The sequence below is a fragment of the Bactrocera neohumeralis genome, chromosome 3 (assembly GCF_024586455.1).
Source record: "Bactrocera neohumeralis isolate Rockhampton chromosome 3, APGP_CSIRO_Bneo_wtdbg2-racon-allhic-juicebox.fasta_v2, whole genome shotgun sequence".
NCBI lineage: Eukaryota > Metazoa > Arthropoda > Insecta > Diptera > Tephritidae > Bactrocera > Bactrocera neohumeralis.
The window spans coordinates 5,463,249-5,489,849 of NC_065920.1; the positions used below are offsets into that span (position 1 = coordinate 5,463,249).

At 35.2% G+C, this 26,601-nt stretch overlaps 1 long non-coding RNA gene across 2 annotated transcripts in view; it reads left to right on the forward strand.

Annotated features, from left to right (window-relative positions):
• LOC126754126 (uncharacterized) overlaps nt 1-26,601 on the forward strand; it is a 62,358-nt gene that overhangs the window by 8,722 nt on the left and 27,035 nt on the right. Inside the window, exons 1-2 of one of the 2 annotated variants that reach the window (XR_007666261.1) lie at nt 114-300; nt 5,226-6,549. The exons of the other annotated variant lie outside the window; for it this stretch is intronic. This is a non-coding gene — a long non-coding RNA (uncharacterized LOC126754126). Of the gene's footprint in view, nt 1-113; nt 301-5,225; nt 6,550-26,601 lie in introns of those variants that run through there. 2 annotated transcript variants of the gene reach the window in all.

The following is a 26,601-nucleotide window of genomic DNA, read 5'->3' on the forward strand; positions in this document are numbered from 1 at the left end:
CACCGCTGCACCAGCTGCTCGCTAAACCAACTCACTAGCCAAGCGCTCGACTGACGAACTGACTATACTGACTAGGCGACTAAGTACTATACGATGACTGACAGTGACGGTGCGCTGCTATGAACTTAACACAAGCCAGCTAACTGGCAGGTTGTCTGCACGAAAGGTTGATTGAAAAGTTACACATACACACGGGCAGACCTGCAAACGCTCGGAAATTTTTTGAAAAGAATAAAAACACAAAAGAAAATGTATCGCGAATTTATGCTTTTTCAGCATATGTACAAAGTGCAATGTTAAGTGAGTAACAACAAAAAAAAAAAATTTTCAGAAGTAACGGAAAACTGCAAATTGAAATTGATATAATATGTGATAAAAGTGTGCTTAGACGAAAGAGCAAAAGGCGAAAAACTGGCTGCAAAAAGTTTGAGCAAGAAAATTGTGAAAAAAATATTTAAAAAATTAAGAAAAATGTGTTAAAGGTTGTGACAAATTTATAAACATTTACGGGAAATAGGTTGCTGAATGTTAGTTTATTTTTTAATGCGGAAAAAATATTCGAAAACGTAAAAAAACAATAAAAATGAGAAATTAAACAAAAATTAATTTAAATATATATACATAATTAAAATTAATAAAAAAATATATAAATACAAATAAAAAGTATATAAATGAAAAAATATAAATGTATAAATATGCATATATATAAAACTAATATCGAAAAAATTAAAACCAAATAAAAATAAAATTAAAAACAAAATTTTAATTAAAACTTCTCTTAAAAATATCATAAGATTTAAAAAAAATATATATATAAACAATTTTTTTGCAAAAAAGACACATAATTTTTCACTATGTCCTCTACTATCTGCCAAAGTGGCAACTCGCACACACACACACACATGCCACACATATAGGCACCGTTTGGTAGAGAATTTCTTAGATTTTTACTCGTTGCAACCAACTCCATTCGCGTCGGAAGCAGTGAAAGAATTTTTTCGTTGACCTACGACAAAGGAAATGAAGTCAGTTGCAAGCCAAACACCAATACACGCACACACACACATACTTGCGCACTTTGAAATGCACATGGAAGGCATACCAATACACTGGCAGCTATGTATATGCTAACGTACGCACACAAATGCATGTATGTCCGAATACATGCACAAACACATAACACATATGCGATTTTGTGTCGATATTATGAAATATACATAGGCAACCGCCATAGATGCGCACCAACACAGCGAGCAAAGGGTTGTGTGCCAACAAATACTCAAAAGCACATCACATGAACACACACACACATACAAGCGCGCTAGCGTAAGCGTAAATTTTGCACTTGCTGTTGAAACAACAACAAGCGACAGCCACATAATGACAACAACATGAACAGTAACAACAACAAACAATAACAACAACAACAAGAAAAAAACAACATATAGGCTCACAACAGCATTGCAGCCGTACATAAGACATAGCTTTGCAACAACAACAACAACAACGAGAAATTGGCGTATACACACCGCAGCGACTGGCTGTCAACGCGCATGAACACTGTGGCCAAAACTGAAGGCCCGTTGGCGGTGTCGATGCTTATGTGCATATGCATATGTATGCTTTTGTATTTTTTGTTGTTGTTTCGAGTGAAGTGTTTGTTTGTTGATATTGTTGCATTTGCATTATCGTAAACTTTTGTCCTTTGTTAACTTAAAAGTTCTTATAATTCATTTGAGAAATTAAATTTGAAATTTATTAATAAATTCCTTAAAATGTGAGAATAAAGAGAAATAAAGTTATGAAAAAAACAAAAAAATCTGAAAAAACTGTATAAATCATAAATATTAAAAAAAAAAATAATTAATTCATTCAAACTGATAAATTTAAAAAAAGGCCAAAAAAAGTTCCGATAAATCCAATGCGAACAAGAAAAACGCTTAACTTCGTTTGCAAAGCAGTTATAATACATTTCATAGGTGCTTTTCGTATAGCATTAAAGGGTATAAAACCAAATTTTTTTGGATATTAATCATTCGGATACTTCGGATAATAATCCAAGCCCAATTTCAGAAAGATGCCGCGCCAATAAAAAGCTGCTCATACCAGAAATTTATACTGCTCGAGAAGTTTGTATGGCAGCTATGAGCTAAAAGACCAAATCTGAGAAATTGGTTCGAAGACTGCTCCAATGACCTCGACAGTAATCATTTCCGAGAAGATAACTTGTCAAATGAAACTTTTTTCTGACAAGAACTTGATTTTGATTGGACAGTTTGTATGGCAACCATATATGTATACACAAACGTGCTTTTTTGGCTACCCAGAGAATACTTGATCCAAGACCGGAAGTCCTGAGCTGCTTGAACCATATGTAATAGAATCGTTTCTGACCACTCCACACTCATCTGAAAGTAGAAAAGCAGAGTGCGTAAAATTTCAGTTTGAAAACTGTGAAAATGGTTCGTGTATATACAGACAGGCAGGGCGAAGATGTTCAGTGTATAAAGAGCTTTAAGTATTCTCAAATCGATACAATAGGAAACAGCTCTGAAAGTTAACTCTACGTTTCTTCTATTTGTACTCTTAGGTCCCTACGTCTTCGGGATGTTGTGTTTACTCATTAGTTACTGACTTCTCAAACTGTCAGTTGCTACCAATAAAATGTCTCTTAAAAGCTTAATAAATTTTCAATGCAAAAAAAGTGATATTTTTAATTTTTATAATAATTTCTGTAAGAAATTAATATTTCTATAAATTTTGTATATTATGATAAACATTTTCCACCAGTTAGAATGTTCACCAGCCATTTTTGAGAGACTTCATAGTACTAAACACCCATTTTATCCATTTTGGTGCCCCTACAGAAAAGGCTCAGTAGAAAACTATTGCAACACGAAAATTCTTCACATAGTTTCCCTAATTTATTGGCTTTTAACTAATGCTTTGTCTAATTTATCACCTAACAATCAAAAATACTTTTGTTTAGCATTTTCTTGCAATATTTTTTTTACCTAAAAGTTCGATTGAAAATATTGCATATTTATTTACTCTAAGAACATCTTTTTTATCACACAAGATATCCATAATTTTTGGAGCTCACGTTTATGAAGTGCCATCAAACATTGTCTACCTGTACCTGTCACACTCGTAAATTAAACTGCTTTTCTAGCATTTACTACCATTGCAAATGCACTTTTATATGCAAGCATACATGCTCTCATGCAAATTTGTACGGTCCATAATATTTAGAGTCACAATTTTTAATGGCGCAAAGAAAGACAGGAAGTTATAAATACAAATTCGTCATAGAACATATGCTAAGCTCTCAAAAACCAAGCTCACAAAACCGTGGGAAATTGGTAAGCGCGAGTCTTTCTCATAGCCTTGGTGTCATAAAGGTGGACCAAAATGAGTGAAATGTTTTGCCAAGAAATAAAGGAAGTAATTCAAGTAGAAGTTATAAAAGACAAAAAATGGCAAAACACCAAAAAGTTATGACAAGTACATGATAATCAAATCAGACTAAGCGAAGTTAGTTTGCGATTGCGGCTACTTAACCGCTTTATTTTTATTTTTATGTTTTGGTTATTGCTTTTATTGGGTAGTAAATAAAACATACGTACATATATGTATGTATTGTATAAGGAACTATATCTTTCAAATGAAATATTTGGTATCAGTATTTATGTTAAGGTCGATTCTATAGTCGATTGCATACTTATGAATAATAGTCCTTTAGGAAACTGCAAAACTCAAATAGTTGGTTTCCATTAATCCGTATAGCACCTTGAACCCATTTCAAATCAACTTTGAAGTTTTATTTCCATTCCCGCTTGTTCATCTCGATGTTTAAAGTTGTGAGTTCTAATATGTTTTAGACATGATCTCCACTACAAATCACTAACCTTTCTTGCGACTATAGATATTTTTTATGCGAGACTTAAAAACTTCAAAGTCTTCCATAATAGGAAATGCGTTAAGTAAATCTCAATCGTTCGATTTTACTTTAAAGGCATATTCTGCATGCTTTTATGAAATATGTCTTCCAGCAAAATGGAGAAACCAGTAATTCGCATAAGCTTTTAACGTCGTTAGAATATTGCTTAACATACCATAGATGGCTCCGAAACTCTTATAATAAGTCACTTAAAATGATTTTTCTTTTTGATATTAAAGAGTATCAAATATTATGGTGAGTTCTTGATTCGGAATTCCGGAAATGTTATAATTTTGATACTCTTGATTGCTTCATGGATAATATTTCTATGAGAATTGATTGCATATGTACCTGTTGAAAAAAGCTTTTAACGCCATTGTAGCACTTCGAATAGTTTCAACATGTAGCACATAGGCTTATTAGGGACTCTTATGACTAATATTTTACAATGACCACTCTGCATTTTTGGCTTTAATAATAAAAAAATGTTTCCATGGTGAATTTCTAATTACGAAAACCGGAAATCTATTTATTTGCAAAGTCATTCCACATTTTTGTCTTTAATAATAAAAAAATGCTTCTATGGTGAGTTTGTAAAAAGTGGTGAATTTTTAATTTCGAAATCCGAAAATGTATTTTTTTGCAAAGCTCTTAATACTATTGACGTTGTACCCATACTTTCTATATTTGCATAGCCTTATCTGAAAGTCCTATAAATAATCTCCTACAATATTTATTCTCCTTTTTTGGCTTCACTAATAATAAATAAAGTTTTTCGTGGTGAGTTAGCAATATGTGGTGAGTTTTCAACTAGTGGTGAATTTGCAATATGTGGTGAGTTTTACGTCGTAAATCGTGAAATAAAGTTTTTTTTGACAGCCTTATGGAATGTAAGGGCGAGTTTGTAATACAGAAATTATGAAATAAAAGAATTTTCACCCTGCTGTCCGATATAATTTTTGATAGGTACCCCCGGTGAAGAGGGAGCATACAATTTTCTCTGTGTATAAAGAAATACTATAAAAATGGTGTTTCACTGTTCACAGAACTTAAAGGTGTTTCTGATGATTAACTTTTAATTTTTTTTCTATTTGTTTCATGTTGAAAGGGGGAAAGGGGGAAAGACTCGTACTGCTCTTATCCTTTCAGTATAACTCAACATCCATCTTTCTCGTATTTTTTTTTCACTAAATTGTAGGTAAAATACCAGAACAATTACTGTCAAATTAATAACATTAAATAATAAAAATTTAACTTTAAATTTTTAAAATAATTTACAAACCAGAATAAAGCTCACAAAACTAAAAGAAAACTCAACCTAACTTAACCATATACATATGAGAAAACTATAATAAAATTATATACTATATAAAAGATATAAAATTTTTATGACTAAAAATTTATTAAAACTCAAAACAATTGCAAAGTGCCGATGGGACGTGAAGAATTGATCAACCAAACTAAAATCTACTACGCAATTACGATAAAACAATTAAAGCTTATGTGCATCAAATATTTGATTCGATTCAATAGTAGAGAAAGGAAAGAGTTATATATACCCATATAATGGTGCATATAGAAAAGTGCAACAAAAAACTGACCCTGCCAACAAAAATTGCAACAAAAACTATGCACATGCGCAGCACCAACGTAGCTGGGTGAAGGCAAAACAAAATGCTGTTTTCCGAATGTATTTGGTGAAAATTAACATGCAGACCCCAACCACCCTTAAACCGTGAAGAAAACGAGAAAAAAACAACACAAAAAGCATAAACACACAACGAACAAAGAACTAACGAGTAGTCGAGCAACGAACTGTGCGGCAAAACTATAACTAGAACAAGCATCAACGAAAACTACATTAAAATAATGGCTGAGGACGCCACGAACTACATACATACATACATTTGTACTACACGTACGGCAAGGACTTTTCTACAACTACGGAGGCAACGCAATGCAGCGCTCTACACTACTTGCCTTCGTCACTACTATTTACCGTTAAGTTAACGCTGGTGTACCAAAAATGGACGCTCGTTTCGTTAACTCGTTGAACTATTCGTTGTTAGTTTGAAAAATTTTGTGACTTCGTAAATACGCTGCACTAGTCGTGATGACTCGTACGTTGGCCGAGGACAAGGCCTCGGCGAATGCAACTACTGTGTACAAGTTTGCCGTGTGCGAAAAAGGATGGCCTCAAAGGATAATAGTTCAAGTGCAAAGAGGATGCCGTCAACGAACGGAAATATATTTATGTGCATACCAAAGTATATATACCTATGTGTGTATATAGATATATAAATTTACATATATATAGAACACACATATGAAGGCTTTGAATATATGCATCGACTTGCATATGTATGCAGTTTGGTTTGTGTGTTGTTGCACTCATATTTGTGCAGCGTTTGAGTAAGGCTGAGTCTCCACCAATGCAGCTACCACATTTATATACCAGTACTGTTGCATTTCTATGTATGGATGTTGTGGGGGTGAAAGCGCCGTCGAAATTCTTTTAAAAGTATGCTCGAATATATGGTGGAAAGGAACGAAACACTAATTAAATAATATCAGCATAACAATGCACAAAACAATAAGGACATGTTGAGGTAGGTAAGCACTTATTTACCAACCCGAAATTTAATTGATGCCAAAAATTTGGCAGCACTTGCCATTTTCGACTTTATTAGAAGATAATGAAGGAATATGATAGTATACTTTTTATTCAAATAAGAATTTAATATAAATAAATAATAATTTATATTCAAAAAGATAATTAAACGATAAAAGTATATACATATATTTAGGTATATATCCAAATAAATTTTGAATTTACAAATCTTCTCTTCCGAATATTTTTCCTTAATTGATATATTAAACACTTTTGAAAGCAATTTGTATTAAAATGTTTATTTATTTTTTTTTGGTGTAAATGTACAGTTCTATTAAAATCAAACTTTGATTATTTATTCTGAGAGGAAAGAAAAAGTAGTCGAATATCACTCTCTCGGGCTTTTTTAATATAAATTTAAATTCTTAAATATTTGGAACTAAAAAAATGTTTATATTGACATTTTGAAACAACATGGCGTCTTCGAAACCAGCTTTTTTGAGAGACTTCTTAGGCTTTTGTGTGTATTTTAGAAACTCCTGCTACCTGAAACAAAATGAAAAATTGTATGTTACTTATACGTACAAACGACTTACTAGTGATAGCGTATGATTTTATATTTTTAAATTTTTCGTAGAATAGCGGACTTCAAAAGAATTCAAAAATTCAAAAGAATGTACAATTTTTAACACGAAAATTTTGCATAAATTACGTTATTTATAAAAAAATATGCAATAAGAACAAAAAGTCGTAAAGATTACTGTGAAACCAAAATCAAAATTCTCTCTTTCCGATACGCTTTCGAGTACCAGCGAGAGCCAGATTTAAAAATTCTATTCGAGAAAAGCACATTTAAAGCGCTAGATCTGACTGATCGAAATATTACGACGATTAGAAGAGATAAATAATTTTTTCGCTATTTTTTTCAAAAAGATGATATAATGTTCTTTGAACCCTAAAGCATACATAAAGCCAAAAAACTAAATTTTTTTGAAAATCTAAGACTAGCATCCCCTATTATGCTACAGAACTCAGATCAATCCATTTTTCAAATGCATAATTCCTTTTCATCTTAAAAACCTAAAGTATTTTCAACTGGTAATATAATTGGTTCTTGCTTGGTTAGCATTTTTGTGTATTGTTGAACCTAGTAATGACCGAGGGATTTCAAAATCTGATTAAATTTATTATTATGCGTATTATTTCAATAAAAAAAATATTTAGACAAGAAAATTATTTTCTGTAATTTCTTTCAATATAAACTCGCCTGGTGATCGCTCTGGCAATCTCTGTTGATATATGTATATGTGTTATATATAATTCTGAACACAAATATAGCTCTGTATAATTCAAATAATGTTTACTGGAAAGAAATACTAAGGTAAAAACGCAGCATACAATCATATGACCACAACGGACCGACAGTGCGTATGAGTAATATTTGTGAATAATTAAAAATTTGTGGTTGCGGCTTAGAGAAGAAGAAGAGGTTATGTAAGCTATAAAAATGTACACCAAAAGTACAAATTATGGCGTATGGAAACAGAAAGCTGTAGTTTTTTCAAAATGAAGTCCTATATTTTTCTCTAGGAAAGAATTTATATATTACCCTTGCTTCATACAATATATTCACCAATTAGAAGTTAGTTACGCAGCTTGAAAGTAGATTAAAAATTAATTTTCGAGATTAACAGAATATAACTTCCCAGCAATACGAGTATATCCACCAGCAGCACCTTCTATGAAATCCACAAACAGTCACCCAATATTAATGCTGGCGGCTAGCATTATTGTACAGTCACTGCATTACCTTTCGAGTTTACCATGCAACTTTATGAACGAACTACTTGTAGATTGTTAGAATCGTTAGAAATTTCCAGCAAGAAGCAATACATGGAAATCCATTATATGCTCGCTAAGCCGTACATATACAAATACGTACATATGTATTTGTGCCTATGGGGTTTAAATGCGATGCTGCGGCTAACAATGGACTAGCGCTTGTTGCCAATTCTGCTAAATCCAGAGAAAATCTGACGTTCACACACAGTTTCAGTGCACACATGCATATATATATGTATATACAGCCAGTTATCTAAACACATGCATCGGAACCATAACGTAAACTGGTTACTAGTTAATGCCATCGATGACGTTGCCATGGTTTCTCTAGTGTTCCACAATGCGATTTCGGCATCAAATTACCAATTTCGTATTTGTGTGTGTGTGAGCTGTACAATTAGTACAATATTATCTTGCTTTCACTGTGAAAAGAAATAGTTTGGTTGGAGACGTGTTCTATTCGAAAATCCTTAGAGGCGTTAAAGATATAGATATAGCTGGAAATATGTAATATATCCCCTACTCAGTTCCAATGGGATCTTGTTTGAATAAAAAAAATTATAAAGACAAAAAATACATTTATAATAAATACAACCTTCAATTAATAAATATTTTTTTTAAATAACTACCATTGAAAGGCTAAAACATATGAATCTTCCAAAATTAAAAAAAAAAATTCTTTATGCTCTATGAAAAAAATAATATGTGAAAAATAAAATTCGGTTTCCTTAAAAAATATTTTGTTTTATAGTTTTATAATTCTAAAAAAAAGAAATCTGAAAAAAGTAGAAAAATAATATGCAAAAAATAAGAAAAAAAAAATATTTCGGAAAATTTATAATAATTATCTTTTTAGGACATTTAGAAATTTGTTACTAAATTGAAACATACAAAAGTTGAGTTCAAGTCATTAAAAAATAAATTTTATTTTAGGCGTTCAAAAAACCATGTCTCCAAAAAAATAGTTGAGAATCGTCAAGAAATATTTTATATTAAGATTTTTGAACAAAGGTTTTGAAAAAGTTTTTTGAACATAAAATTTTGAATAAAAAATGTTTAATCAGAAAATAGAGAAAAAAATAACAAATTTTGTATACAGTCTGAAGAAAAATTTAATTTCATATTTTAAAAAAGTTTTGAATAAAAAAATTTTGAAAAAAAAATTAAAAATAACAAATTGTGTATACAGTCTGAAGAAAATTGAAAAAGTTTATTTTACATTTCAAAAAAACAAATTTTAAATCAAAAAAATTTTATTTCAAAAAAAAAAAAAAATTAAAAAATAAAAAATTTTAAATACAGTCTGATGAAAATTATATTTTGCCTTTCGAAACAATTTTATTTCATTATTTTAAGCTTTCAAAAATTGTTTTCGAATAGTGAAAAAAATAGTTTTCTCTATGATTCAATAAAAAAAAATATTTGGAAAACCAAAATGAATACCGTTAAGAAGTTAGTAGGTTTTGAATTTTGAAATAATTAAAGAAACTGAATTTTTGAAAAAAAAATTAGAAAATTATTTTTGAAAGAAATAGGAAAAATGGTATGAAATCGTAGAGAAAAATTCTGTTTTGCAATTTTTCAATTACTGTTTTCAATCGATTTAGCAATGAAAGTAACCTTTTTCATTCAAAAATAATTCGCCCTTGTTGTTGTAAAAATTTGCTCCTTTTAATTCCGACATTTCCGTCTGCGCTCAGTAGCAAAACCAATTGACTGGAAGGCGCTATAAATTTAAGTGTACAACTATTACAATAACAATAAACCGCTCGGAAAAAAAGAATATCTAAAAGCGTCAAGGAAGCGACTGAAGTAATGGACGTTAAGAAAGTAGGTTGCGATCATAAATAATTTAATAGAGTTTCCTAAACATAAATTTTTGTATTTACTGCAACTTATTTTAGGAGCTGAACTGTTAATTATGTGAATATATGTATATAAATTTTACTTCATTTTTGAGCATAAATCTTATTTAGCACACGAAATATAATGTTTTTAACGGTTCACGCTGCTAATCTAAAAGCGGTAATATTCTAACTTCTAAAAGTGGTTTTGCATATACACAACTACATGATAAGTATATGAAAATATATATATGGCGCTGCTTGCTGCCAATTTGCTTATTCCTTGTGGCAGCGTTCCACATTAACGAAATTTGAAATTTTAACGGCTTTCACCATTTCACAGACCCTGCTGTCTTGCTGGCGTGTTGCTAGCGGACAGTAAAGCCTCACATTTGTAGACATCAATATATGTATAAATGTTTGTATGTTTGTATATGAGCATTAAGCTATAAATCCATGGCTTAGAATGGGTAACAAAGAAAGAGTCTAGCGACTTAGATGCTGCCACTTCTTATATAGTCATAAAAGTTTAACATAACACACATATATATCTACATACCGGCGTACATACATATGTATATGTGTACATATTTTTGAAATTCACAGCCAGATCAGCAATTTCTTCAAATACTCACTTATATCCCCGCTTACAGACACGTAGAAAGCTATTAGCCGGTTTTGCAGTGCCTTCGTTCCATGGCAACATCTGTATGTACATGCCTCCAAAGTGGTGCTGCTGTTGCTATGTCATAAATTGTTGCCCAGCCACCAAAGCATGCAGACGCAAAAGCATATTTCGCTGTGGTCGCTTTTCAAATTCGCCTTTCGCTGCTCACAATTACACACACACAAGTCTACATTTTGCTATTTCCTATGCGCTAACAAACACACACATATATACGCTGGCCGATCGCGGCTTCGTTGTACGATCGGCGCCATGTCTGCGCGCGTGTGTGTGGAGAAAATGGCGTGTTGAGCGAATCTAGCGCAGTCAGTAGAGGCAGACAAGTGCTTGCCGGCAATGAAATGTATGAAAGTGGGATACGAAGACTGGTGAGTGCAGAGTATAAAGTAAAGACAGACAATTAGTATGTAGAAAAATGCAGCAAAGGAGACGTGGCGGCAAGGAATAGTTGACGCTGACTCGAGAGTTGTCAAGTTCAAGCACAAGAACAGCTATGGCATTTAAATTTTTTACTTATACATGCAGTGAATGCAGTTCTCTTCTGCTTATAGACCTTTTCTCGCCTTTCTCATGCTTTTCTAACTACTGGCTAGTCAAGCGTGAACGTTTTAGATCATAAAATTTCTGACTTTGCTGCGCTTCGTGCGCGTTTCCTCAACTATAATACCGCTCTTCTCCTTTAACACCTCTCCTCCTCTATATCTCCTCCCCTCGTCCCTTTATATCAGAACTTTTTTGCAATATCGCCTCCTGCCGCACTCCTCTGCACCGTTATCCCGCAGACTTTTCGCTGATTTCTTTGTTCCGCAATTTTCCTCAATATGCTCTTTATATCGCTCGAGCGTACTTCCTCTTTGCCTCATCACACCATTCATTGCATTTGGCGTTCTCAAACGTTTTGTGGCGCATTACATTTGTCTGAGTCATGCAAAATTTAATGGAGAATTGCATCGAAGAGAGTCGCGAAAATTATTCATCACACATACATGCACACATGTGTAAGTGAGTGAGCGAGTGCGGCGAACGAGTGTATGAAGTAGTAGTGTATAATTGAATTTGATTGAAATCGGTTATCTTCAATGGAAGCGTGAAAAATTCGGAAAGCGTGGAAATCGTAAAACTTGTCATTGTCACACAAAAGAAAAGCAAAGCAAAAGAAAATAAAATTGTCTAGCAAATGAAATAATTACAAAAATGTAAAAATTGTATAGACAATCAATCAATTTGTAATTAAGTTGTGAGTGTGGGAAAATTGATGACAAGGAATGTTAGTGCCATAAATTATAAGTGGACATAAAGCTATTATCGTTTCAAGCAAGCAAAGCTAACTGTTAGTTAGTTGACATCTTTGATTTACACATAATTTGAAGCTTTATAAATAACTGTTGGAGAAGTAAGTAGAATGATCTTTTTTCAGTAATTTTTTTACCTTCAACTTTCAAATATTTTATGTGTAACATGGCGGTTTTATTATATGTATTATTGAGCTTTCACCGGAGTGAACTTTTTTAGAGTGACTGAGCTGTTTTACACTAACACAGCTTTTTTAGATTAATTGAGCTTTTTTAGACTAACTGAACTTTCACCGTTCTGAGCTTTTTTAAATAGACTGAGCTTTCACCGCTAAGAACTTTTACAATGAAGTGTAAATGTGACGTCTACAGTAAATTCTTTCAATTATTTGTTTCTTTCCAGTAAACAAACCAAGCTAAATAGAAAGCTCAGTTTGTCAAAAAAAGCTTATTGCATCAAAAACTTTGAAACTATGAAAGCCAATATGGATATGCAATTATTTGCTGGAACGGATCCTAAACTGAAAGCTCAGTTTGTCGAAAAAAGCTCATTGCATCAAAAGCTTTGAAATTCTGAAACGAACCCGGCTTATGGTTTACGAAATTCGACTATTTGAAGAAGTTTTAGCCGAGCCAATATTTGATGGTCAACAGAGATATTCGGTTCTTCAGAGCTTATAGGTTAATTTTTGATATTTTTTGAACATATGACTTTATATAAGCACCAATAGTTTTTTTTTTACTTTGATCTGAATTATTTTTTTCTACTTTGGTCTGAATAAATCGCTCTAAAAATGTCAAGATGTTAATTTAAAAAAAAAATAAAGGAAACCATTAGCCGAGGTCACTAACGAACAAAGTGTATATAGTTTTCACATTCGTTGGGCGCCTTCGGACTTCAAAAAAAATTGAAGTTATCAGACGGATTCTGAAACTACGAGATCATTTTTAGAACAGACTTATATTTGAAATTTTCTCTATGACTTATAGGTATTTTTCTCAAACTGTATGTAGCCATTCAAATGTGTTCTGCTATTGATTCCGTGAAATTAATTATGTGCACACTTGCAGTACTCAAACCTACACCCTTGCGAAATAAAATGGACAAGCTCACTAAATAGGTGGGTGCATACAGTGAGGCGCAACGCTGACAGCACTGACTGATTGACAGTGATGAGAATGATGGCGATGACATCATCTCGGCGTTTTTAGTTTTTGCTTTAAAAACGCAGCGCTCATTAAAAATGGGTGATTTGAAATGTGTCGAACGAATGAGATGAGTAAGAGGAAATGCTAAGCGGCGGGTGATGTGGGTTGAGGTTGTTGGAACGAGTGTGGAAAAATGTTAAATTGCCATTTTATTACTGAATTCTATGCAAATATGTGTGGCGACACAAATTTCGCCAGAACACATACATACATACATACATGGAAATATTGCAAAATATAGAAAAAACTGCATACAAAAGACTTTTTTGTGCTCTCTATTAGTATGTGTACGTAGGATGCGCTGAACTGTATTGACATCCCTTGACACAGTCACACTTGATAAATGTCAGTCTAATCGACTAACTGGCTAACTGTCAGCTCGGTTGACGGTTGACACACTGACTGCAAGCAAATGTGTGCTTCACCATATCATTTAATATCTGTGTATGTGTGTGTAATTATGTGTGAGTGTGTGAGCCCAACTGTGGCTTTGGCTGCCTGCCTGCCCGTCTGTCTGTCTGGTTGGTTGAATGGCGCACAAATGAATGAAATGAAATGCATCCGTTAGTTGTCTATTTGTCTGCTTTTTTCAATTCATTGTCTGCTGCGTTCCAAAGACAACAACAACCACAGCAACAACTCAAATATACTATATGTAAATTTTGTAATGACAGCATTAATAATAGGAAGTGCAGGCAAAAAATAGACTGCGGTCGATGACAAATATAAAACGCACACAGCAATGAAGCACGAGCCCTGTGCGAATGCAAAAATTAATAAACGAATAAAAAATGAATGTGAAACAATGACAAAGCTTTCCTTAGCTCATCTACCATATACTCATCTATATACATATATGGAGTATATGGATGTTAGTTAGTTTCATCTATGGGTATATATGTATATATATGAATAAGTACATCTAATACTCGTAAAGTCATGATTTCATTCTGAAAAGATAATAAAGCTGCTGGATATATAAATTAATATTTTCAATGCACTTACATAACGGCGTTTCCTCATTGTCTGGTTAGCAGCCATCTGTCAGTTAAGTTCTGGTTAACTTAACCAAGACTCCTTCATTCGGAAAAGAACCTGTTTTTAATCAGCATTTAACTGAAAGTTGGCTGTTAAACACACATTGAGAAAGCGGTCCTTAAACTGAGTGCAGCTTGAGATAAAGTTTTACAAGGATAATGAACATATTCTTATTTTATTACCAGATGAGCTTTTTGGAAAAAATTTTTTTAGCAATGTGCAAAACGAGTTGTTCAAAACGCTACAAAATAGACGTTCAAGACGCTACAAAAATAGATCGATAGGGACAACAAACGACGCCATTTTTCCCCGCTCTTTTAACAGTTCCCTTCAGTAAGGTTTGTTATATCATCATTGAAACAACGAGTCAAAACTATTAAAATTTACTATCGAAATTCGGGGTCAATGGCCTCAACTTTAAAAGCGCTAAGTTTGGTTTATAGTCGTCATAATCGTCCTGTCAGATTGACAATTGAGCATCTAATGGAAAAATTAGACTCCACAGACACAGTGCAAAATGTTTCCGTTCCAAGTGGGACGAAGAAGTGCCCGTAGTGTCGAAAATATTGCTGCCGCTAGCGCATAAATTCAGGAAGACCCAAATCAGTCTCTCACACGTCGTTCTCAAGCGTTGGGCATCACTCTGACGTCGTTGTGGCGAATTTCCAATATTAAATTGATGCAAGAACTAAAGCCGCTTGACCATCAGAATCGTCGTATGTTCGTAAATTAGGTTGAGCAACAACTTGAAAATGATCCGGATTTTAATATCAAAAATAATCTTCAGTGATGAGGCTCATTACTGTCTGAATCGCTTCGTCAATAAGCAAAATATGCGTTAATGATCAGGCAGCCATCAAGAACGACACGAGTCAGATGATATGGACTTGGGCAATATATGGTTCCAACAGGACGGCGCCACAGTCCACACAGCGAATGTCACAAGCGATTTATTGAAAACCAAGTTTGGTGAACGTGTTATCTCACGAAATGGCCCAGTCAATTGGCCGCCTCGATCGTGCGATTTGACACCGTTATTACATTTGTTGTTTATTTTATATGTTGTTTCTTTTATTTTATGGTGTAGTTAGTTGCAAATATTATGTATGAGAGAACTGAAACTTCTGCCTAATTTTGCTTGAGCTCAAAACGAATCTGATAAATATCTCTATAACATTTGAAGATTCTCAGAAACAGTTTAGAGATTAAAAAAAATCCACGATATATGCTTCGGCTAACTTTTATGAGCAAGTCCAATGCATAGTCTAACGCAAAAACCCGCAATAATAACCATATTTCATCCATGCCTAAGACAGTTGGGTCTATGTAACTGGACCGAACCCGATTTTTTATTAGATTAAGGTGTGTCAACTCAACCGAATTTCTTAAAATTATTTGGAATGCGTTTTTGCCATAACAACGACAACAACTGGCTTTATTTTTTTTGCTGTGCTCCGTTTTAAATCAATTTTAAGCCATCGCCGTTAGAGCAAAAATAAAAATTTCTTTGATGAATTTTTTGCGTTGAACTTTTGCACGCGTGTAGGCAATAACGGAATCTGTAAAATAAATAATTCTGTAATATTTACGTGAATAATGACTTATTGCTTCTCCTACAAACAAAATTTTATTTTTTAATGTAAAAGGCTATTTTACAGCTATAAATTTCACCTTTATGACCCACATATACATGCGTTTGTGTTTGTAATTAAAAGTCGCATTACTCTACATGATAAGTTAATTACTCAAATGTACTTTATTTTATTATTGTTTTTACATTTTTTTTGTATTTTAGTTTAAGTGCTTTTTGTACCTTAATGGCATTTCAATTTGTTATTGCAACAGATTTATTGTAAATATTTCACTTTATATACTCGTGTATGTAATTATGTAGATTTAATGAATTTTGATATATGTATAATACATACATATGTACTATATTACGATGTATATATGTGTTTTGAGCATATCCTGAGCTCTTGACTGTGCCACAATGTGCCAAGAAGCTAACTATTTTTAATGGCTGCCATCCGTTTAATTTAAATTATGTCATCACTGTACAAGAGTAACAACAAATTTATGCAAATATTTACATATACATACATATTTGCACTTACTTACATACTTACACACATATGCTTAGTAGAAACTAGAGCATAAGGCATGTGCTTATATTTAGTGCAAATATGAACACAACTACTTTCACCTATACATAAGAGTATGCATATGTGTATGTAAGCATATCATATGTGCTGCAAGTGCATCTACATATATCCCATACAGTTTTATATAGATACACACACAAAGTTACTTTGCAATTAACGGCCATTCCATGTCCAACACACTTTGCCATTAAAAAGTGCGCATGTAATTTGTTGTTGTTTTTGTTAGTGTAAAAAGTACAACATTCACATTGAAAACGACCAACAGCGGTTTGTTAGTGCAGTTATTGTGGCTGTGGCCGGCTAACTGCTGCAGCCGTCACGGCTAATGTTGTTGTTATGGCTGATTCCGGTGATGACAATAAGTTTGGACAATGCACGCTGCAACATTTCCGTTGCAACAACAAAACACATAGCGCTTTTTATTCAAATGTGTGTATGTGTCTTTTCTGCTATGTAAATATCGCATTAATTGTTTATTATTGTGAATGGCTCATCGTTTATAGTGAACGACTTGTGGAGCCTTCATTAATTTCTAGCTTTTTGGGTGCAAAGTGCTCGTTTATAATTTACTAATGCACCCATAATTGCTAGGAAATCGTTTAAAAGGTTGTATGGCAATTGCTACAAAGAGAATTCTTATTTATCATACATCAATTAAGGTAATCCTGTTAGTTTTAGAAAAAAACGTTATCGGCTTTCTTCAATTTCAACCCGCAAATCACTATATAGATACATTTTGGTAAAGGAGAAGCTTAAACCATAGATACTATAAATATATAGATTACTCATATGGGAAAAATTTCAGATCACCCTAATGTCTTAATATTATATAGGTTGAAAATTAAAAACTTTCAAAACAGGTTCCTTCTGCGTCGATGCAGCGCTGCCATTGCGTTTTCCAAATGTTGGAGGCGTCTCCGGAATAGCCTTGAGAGCCGTGGTGCATGCTGCTTGGATCCCCTCTGTCATCACAAAATGCTTGCCTTTTCATCGACATTTTCAGGCAAGAAAACAAAAAAAAGTATGGGGTGTTCATATTTGGACCACAGGGCGGCTGCGGATGCGTTGAGATTCCGGCCTTGGTTAGATGGCTGTTCACAAAGAAGTGAGCACTTCTTGGACCATCTTCGCGCACGCTTTCCGCATGTTCAAGTGCTCCGTCACAATGTCATGAACCAAAGATTTTGATAAATTTAACATCTGGGCAATTAAGCGAATACTTAGTCGACGGTCTGAGTTCAAAACTTTGCGCACACGAGTCACATTGTCGGTGTTTGTCGAAGTCGCAGGTCTCCCAGCACAGTCTTCATCAGCGACCTCTTCCCGGCCCTCCAAAAAGGTCTGGTGCCACCGAAAAACACTACTTCTTACTAAAGGAACTTCTGGGCAAAACTACTTGATCGACACAGAATTTAATCGCGTACCTCAGCTCTAACGAACGCTACATTTTCGGCTTGCACCACTCACAAAAACACGTCGCGCGAAAATGTTTTGTCCTGACTTTACAGGTGCTTGGAGACAACCGACCTCAACAACTGAGTTCTTTCGTTAGCTAGGAACGTCCTCTACCAAATCTAGTGAGCGCGCGCATGCTCCGAAGTACAGTCGCGGCAGAAGAAAATCAGTCCTTTTACTTTCCGGGCAAACCCTGTATGACACACGTTGTCATGCTCGTAGTTGCTTTGGTCGAGTTTATAGCAGTCGTTTTCATTGGGTGCGTATTTTACGTAGCGAGTCCTAAGCCCAGCGCACAACACTGGGGTGGGATGGTCTCATTTTAGCTCGCCTACAAACGGATGTTCTTTAGCCACTCAGAGGATACTTAGCCTAAGACCGGAAGTCGTGAGCTGCTTGAGCCATATCTAAAAGAATCGTTTGTGACCATTCCCAAGTGAATGGCGATTAGAGAACTTTCCTCACTTGCATGAACTTTTACATGTGGCTCCATCCTCCATCCATGTGGCAATCGCATGTAATTAATTTAATAACAATAATACCAATGTGATTTGAGAATTGCTTTTGTGACGTGTTAATCACTGCCGTCGTTTTGACATCTTGTGTCCACTGCTGACACAACTGTCAATCAAATATTTGCCGAAGTTATAAATGTTTAAACGAATGGCGAAAATCGATTAAAATGCCAAGTCAAAGTTCTTACCTGGATGACTTGCATAAAACACAACAAAGTAAACAACGAAAATGTAAATATATGCATACACACACATACATATATAAATATATACACAATATATAAATGGGTTCAGCATGTGTGTTGCACGCATACAAGTAATTTCGCATTAAACGAAAAGTGAAAATGCGCGCGCAACTTGAGTGCAAGTCAGCGCCGAGAGAAAAGAAAGGCGTAATTACCAGCAAGAATTAAATTGCAAGTAAAAATAAAAAAAAATTGAGAAACTTCTGCTAACAATGCGTCAAGCTCAAGGAACCAGGCAGAGTCATTCATTCGGCTGCGAATTTCGAAGGCGAGCCCGCTTGGCCTCAACGTTGTTGGTGGTGGCGTCGCGCGCTGCACTGCACCGTATTACAACGGCGTTTACGATCGACGCAACGGAACACTTTTTGCCGCTTCCTGTTCTTGCTTGCCTCACTGCATTCTTTTCGTGCGTCGCTTGATGCACCGCTCCCTTCTGGGGTTTTGGTTGACCAAGCGCATTTTTTTTTTTGCTTTTTTGACTTCTCATACCCACGCGTATTTCTTCAATTTTTTACTTACAGTAACTTCGTTTTGTTGCTACTTTTGCATTATATCAATTTCTCCCTTACGGAATGCATGCAACGCAATGTCGCCAGCAGCAGCAGCGGTGTCCAGGAAAGCAAGTTGCATTCGCCTGGCAGCTTATTCTGGTTCGAAACATTTTTTATATTCATTCATTTTATATATTCTTCGTTTTTTTTCTTGTTTTCGCTCGGCGCATTTTAATCTTTATAACTGTACTTAAATTTGCAGTTATGCAAACGTGTGCTGTCGCTGTGCGCATTTAATTCACAAATAAAATTCACGGCGACTTGGTAACATTCAGTTATAAACGAAGCAAAAACGACTTACAAGACAAACGGCGGGGCAGCTGTGCTGTGGAGGCGCATGACTGACTACCTTTTGTGCGAAATTTCTCGTACAGCGGGCCAATGAAAGTGCGCATCGTCGTCGTCTTCGTCGAAAGGCGAGATTGCAATGAGCATGAACCGATCGCAATATGCAGATTGTGTGTGCAATGGCGATGAATAGCCGCTTTTTTCGGTGTTGTTGACTGTGTTGGCGGCGGCTCAATATCAAATAATGGAGATTTATTAATTTTTTCTTCGTATACACTTTTTCGGTACACAATGTACCCGATGGTATGTAATAAATCTGCGCGACGACACACGACGGGAGATTTAAGTTTCATTATCATAATTGTTGCATTTTGTGCTTGTGTGTGTTTTTGTGTATAACGGAGATCAAGTTTGTTCAAGCAGAAGACGGTGAGAAATCCATACATCTTCCTATCTGGCTCTGGCTGGGTTTATAGCAAATTAGGTTACTCTCGAAAAAGCTGCGCGTGTTTTGCGAGTTCTTCATTTCAAAAATACTTTCTTGATACCGTTATCACATTATTTTATACTTCGAAATTAGAGAGCAAACAAAATATTAGTAATCGAAAATCACTTTATTGTTTTTCAAAATGTTCTCCATTAAGATCTGTATAATTTTGCAGGCGTTTGAAGAAATTGTCGAATCATCTTTGCCACTGTGATTAAGGTATCTTCAAAATATGCCTTCTGAACGCATCAAGAGTCTCTTCACATGACGAAAAACGTTGAGTTCTTAGTTTATCTTTTACTTACGTGAATAAGAAGAAGTCGTTCGGTGCCAAATCAGCACTATACGTGGTAGGGCTCATAAAATCGATATTATAAGTACTCAAAAATGCAGTTGTTTCATCGATTTTGAGAACTCACATTGTCAAGGTGAAGAGTGATCCGTCTTTGTCGGCTGACTTTCCTGATTTCTTGAAAGACAGCTGGTTCAGTTTGCACACAGCATGAAAAGTTTCCGGAACAATGGCTGATTTGGGACGACCTTCACGAAATTCGTCTTGGAACCTCGATAGAATTCACCATATCATCGATAAACAGTGGTACTTGGTGGAGCTTCATCGGCAGTTGAATCAAGTTCATCGATATGAGTTAATTCACGTCGAAAGTTGTAAAAAATAATAATAGCGCGAAAAGTTTCGCCATTTAATTCCATTTTCTAGCCGAGATGAATACTTTATGTTACTGTAAACAACACAAATAATGCTCGTATGTCAACACGCTTTGAGTATGTACCACATCAAAAATGTTCAACTTGACGATAAAAGTGTGAGTCTTCTGATTGTAACATTAGTGTTATTAAAGAAGATCAAGCTAGATGATCAACCCATCACACTAGGCTCCGATTAACCAGAACTGACACAGATATTTATCTGATCAAGGCCAATCAACCACTTAGCATTCTGAAAATATATTTGGGTATATTTTACGTCACCACTAAAACAACTACCTCTGTTTAAAAGCGAAAATTTGAAATCCGTTTAATGATTTATAACTGCGGCGGATATAAGATTGAAAATTGTATCAGTCGTGGACACTTAGATGTCCAAAATCTCTTAATTTTTCGATTGTGTGCGGATTTTCCGATTCCAACTTTTATTTCGGAATAAAAGTGTTTTCGGGTTTTTAGAGATAATGAGAAAGAAATCTTACCAGCTGCAAAGAGCTTTCACTCTCAAGTAATGTCAAATCATTGGAAGAGTTCAATATATATATCTGATCTACGGGATCATTTTCTGGGAATTTTGGCTCAGTATTGTCTTTTCTTCAATTGCTAAACATCTCTAGGACTAACACCCCTATTATGTAAGGCAACTGATGTATGGTTCCTAGCCTACTAAACACCACTCCATATTACAATTTTGTATGACTCTGGCTACTAACCGGATTATACTTGAAACAAGGACAACAACCTTGATTATATGTTTCTGAAAAACAATGTTTAAGGTAATTGCCAGCATTGTTTAATACCGCTTAGTACTAGAATTCGTAAAAGGAATGAAAACAATGAGGTTCTATGAAATTTAAAATCCTTGTTCACTCAGTTACCTGTGATCAGTAGCCAGTTGCCATATATAATGTACATTTTTATATACGGTTGTCTAACGACTACTATATTTGTGCCCGTTGCTGCACATTTCAAAGATGTAAAACTATATCGGGATCAAGCAAGAGAGTTTCGGAAGAAAGAGTGTTCGTTTTTTGTAACAAAATATTCACGATTCATGATTTTCGCTGCCACTGGATCTGTTATGGTTTCGACCTTTTTTATAAACAAGCAAACGATTAGTCTTTCAATTAGAGTGTAATCACTGACCTACACTTCCAACTCAGAAAATCTCCTCAGCCCCATATTTATACTACTTTTATCATCTTCCATGCACACTATACCCTTTAATGGCATTCCTCAGCCGAAAACTAATCTATAGCTAATTGAAAACTTCGACAGAAAGATGTCCCGTTTCAGCGATTCCCAATTGAATTAAATTTTGTTTATGGGAAAGAGCAATTCTCACACTTGCGGCAAGAAATGGAAAGGAAAAGATCACAAAACTTGCCACTTGTCGACACGAATCTGTCGGAAAACCACATTTATGGGAATAAACAACTATATAAAAAACATCATGCCAAAAACAACAACCGCATCGTTATCGGACACAGTTGCATGTTGGAAATTGAGAAACTGACGAAGAACTGGTTGAAAGCATTACGAACGCTGGCTGTTAGCCGCCACTTAGCAATAACGGTGCAACGTGGTGCAATTTTTGCGGTCGCCAGCGGCTAAAGTAACACAACAATAACGAGAAGAGAAATGCAAGCCAAGACAACAAAGTTAATAACGCAGGCGACAAAAACAAAAACAAAAGCAAAAACCAAACTACAACAACATAATAAACACGAATTTCCTGCTCAAAAGCAATCGCTCTGGCTGCCACACGTTGCAGCTGCACGCATTTGAGTGCATTATTACACACACACACACACAGTTAAACAAACAAAAACTTGCAGCGGCTAATATTGCCGCTAAATGCGCTGCAGTGGCAAGCGGAGGGTATTCATATTGCAAATGCATAGCAACACAAGATTTTTCGCTGCAACAGCGTAGCAAAAATTCCACTGTGTTGTTGCTGCTGGTGCGCCAGGCGATGCTGGCTGACGAGTCCGGTGCCCGCGAAGACAGGTTGCTGCTGTGGCAGTCGGTCTGATTTGGTGGCCAAGGCAACAGCGCGTACAACTAGGCAGCCACTAATATGGCGGCCGCGGCATGCAACACGGTTAAGTTACTGCCAGCTTGTTGCACTTGTTGTCGTCGTATTGCAAGTTTGACTGCATTTGAGTATTTGTTTTGTTGCTTTTTGTTTCATTTGTAGCTTGGTTTTGTGCACAGCGGAGCCTGCACTGTCGCTCCACGTTGCGTGACACCGCCTGTGGCATGCTGTGCAAACCCGTTTGTGCAACATTATTTTGTGCACAGTCATGCTACATGCTGCATTTGGCCGTGGCACTGAATGCGGCCATGATTTTATTGCGTGCTTTCGTTTGTCAGCGCCACTGCAACAGCGCAGCAAGCAGCCGCCGCAGCAACAGTCGCTACCGCATTGCAACGAGTTGTCAGTTGGTTGTGGCACATTTTTCAGTGGACGCCGCTGCTGCTGACTTTGCATACAATTTGTTGTGTGCGAAATTAATTGGCTTGTGTTATTAGTTGGCATATTTTACATTTCTGGAATTTGATTTGCGCATGCCACATGTTGCTGCGGTTACACTAATTGCGACATTAAGCAAATTATAATAATTCAAGCCTTTATCGAAATTTTTAGTTACAATTTGTCATACCGGAATGACTCAAGGACTAAGTACGCGGAGGGAGAAGGATTGCTATTCGGAGGAGACTCCTTGCCATATCAGATTAGCCCCTCTATTTCATTATCAAACGATGGAAATGCACTATGTATTATTTTAAAACCTTTTGAGGACGCTTAAAAGATCAGCCCGCTTTCGATTAAAGTGTCACTTTGATATCGAAACTTGCTGACTGGGCTCGGAGCTCAGTTGTCCGTAACAATAGACGGCTGGACTTCGTGCAGGCTCAGTGAACGCTAGTCAACAACCAGAATGCACTTGGGCGACCATAAGATCCTTCCGATCTAGAGTATAAAGCAAGAGATCTATTCCACCACTCTCCCTAAACAAGGTTGATCTTGCCTTGTAAGAGCACATTAGATTAAAATTTTATTTTATTATTCGTAGAAATATCTTAACAGCTTGCTTATGTTAATTTGAGGTTGTGGTCTTCATACCTTCAGTCATTCGGACGGATTGGTTCGGCCCAAGACGCTTTTTCGGTACATGAGAATTTGTAGATCTTTTCGCAGGAGTTTTTTGGTATCACGTACAAGTAGAAGAGTCATAGTAATTAGCATCGAAATCTGAACTTATCTAACGTTCTACGTCGATAAAACTCACTTACTCAAGACGTAATCGGAGTAAAAAATGCCTAACCCTGTCTTTTCTTACTTTCCAAAACCGCGAATTCAATATGCTAGTAATCGACCCTTGTTCCAATCGGTATTATAAATTTTATACCCAATATTATTAATTTATTCATTCGCCTTGAAATTTTTAAAATTCAGATTGTACAATAATCATGGCGGTACTACGCCAACGACACAATATTCGATGTATTTGCACAAATCACATAGTATATGTACCTATATGTTGCAATTGCTGCGACATAAGCTGCATTGCACTTATTTAAAAATGCATGAAGCTGCTGGAGCCACGCTTTCGAATACATACATTTGTATAGATTACATGTGTATTTGTAGACGGTTCTTGTTTCACGGAAAATGATTGACATTTGTGTGCCTGACAATTCCATATGTCAGTCGAACCTGCAACCTGACCAACCTTTTATTGAGCTCCACTATGACAAACGTTTATCACAATTTTGTACCTTTGACCACTTTAGGCTTACATTTCAATGCCGGATTCAATTGTTGCTTTGACAGGTAGACATACAAATATATATTTTAAAGTTCTGACCCGCAGCGGTGAGTTCCTTCGGTTTTGAGGAGATATCTCGTTCTGTTTGTATTTGATGACGAGTTGAGGGCTTCAATGTGCTAGGAAGAGAAGTGATCTGGAAGAAATATAGCTAATTACGAAAGACTAGAATTGAAACCACCACATACGTCATGTTATTGGGTCACAGCAAAGAAAAGGTCCACCATCCTTATATAATCAATGAAGAGAACGACAGCTGATTGTCCAAGAATTTATTCAGCCAAAGAAAACTTCAATTAAATTAAGTGCTTAATGCCAAAGAATTTATTCAGCTAAAGCAAATTAAAGCTGAATTCAGCGGTGAAGGCCAAGAAATTTATTCAGCTCAAAAAGTGATAGCTGAATAGAACTCTGAATGCCGTAGAGTCTAAAACATAGTATGGATTTCTAGCTTTACTGTCACACATTTGTGGCTTTATTTTTAGTTATGATGAGTCTCCAACATGACTTCTTTAATTAATGCTGTTCGGTTCCTTGTTCAGCCTTAGCATAACAGATTTCGTCAAAATGGAATGCCTTATGTAGTGAAAATGGGCAACTCATGAATACAGTAGATACAAGAGTCATATGTCAGGGTCTTGTTAAAAAATGTTAAAAATGGTTACCTTTATATCATTTGAGTTTAGTACAGTTCATTTATGATCTTCCAGGAAAATGGTAACTCCCAGCTGAAATATATGCATTTTTTCGCAATCTAATCTTTCCAACTATGAGCGTACTGAAGACGCCATGAACACCTTTCTATTTTAAATAAAATAATTAAATACTTTGAAGCAATTTTCGATCGATCATCGTCCTTCAAAGCTAAGAAAATAATTTAAAGTTAAGGGTTGTCAAGTAGTTTTCCAGGTTGAATAGCAAAGCAAGTCCATAAAGTCACGAAACGTTCAAACGAAATTAAAAAAAAAAATCGGTATTCAGGGGTATCAAAGCACTCCTTGCCAGCAATCCATTTATTTATTGCCTTAGAAGCCAACGAAATAAGAGTTTTGAAAATATTTGTTTTGTTGGTTAAACTGGACTAAAACAAAAACCGAGTAAAACAAAATAACAAAAGGCAGCAATAAAGAAGTGGAGAACTATACTATACCGGCAATATACCAATAAACAAAGTGAAGTAATTCCAATTGTTCTGAGCCACAATGGGAGGCTAAATGTAAAAGCTGTAAGGAAAATGTAAAAAAAGCAACACAGATGTTGCATTAATAAATCAAAACCTGTTAACCCAGGGTGAGCTATACAATATATGATGGGTATACGAGTCAATTGAAAGGAGCTTGCTCGATTGTGAATAGAATATGCTTTCAAAACCGGATATAATGGATGTAAATTTTTAGATATTTGAACCTTAAATCCTTGCGAGATATTTGGAGGAGCTTTTTCGAATACTACTAGTGTGAATCTACTTAATGTAATGGTTTAGAAGTGGAGCTCCGTTTCAAATGTTTGATGAAGCTTCTCGAAAATGAAATTGAAATTACCGGGAAGGTTTACTACTGATAAAAAACGGCTTATTACAATTCTAGAGTATTTTCTGAAAAAACTTTTCCAATTGTAGGTGATAGGTAAAGTCTTATTAGACTACTGAAAAATAACCGATTGCCGAAAATGTTACAAAAGGAAATATATTGAGCTTTCAGAAGCAGAAAAGAAGAACCTAAATATATTGAAGAAAAGTAGCTTCGAAAATGTTCTTTTGACTATCTTCGATTGGCCAAGTGTTAGATAACAGCGATTCGAACAAACTTTAACATTTGTTAAAATAAAGAAACTTTGCATTTGCAATTTTTAACAGTTTCTTTACATTCGGGC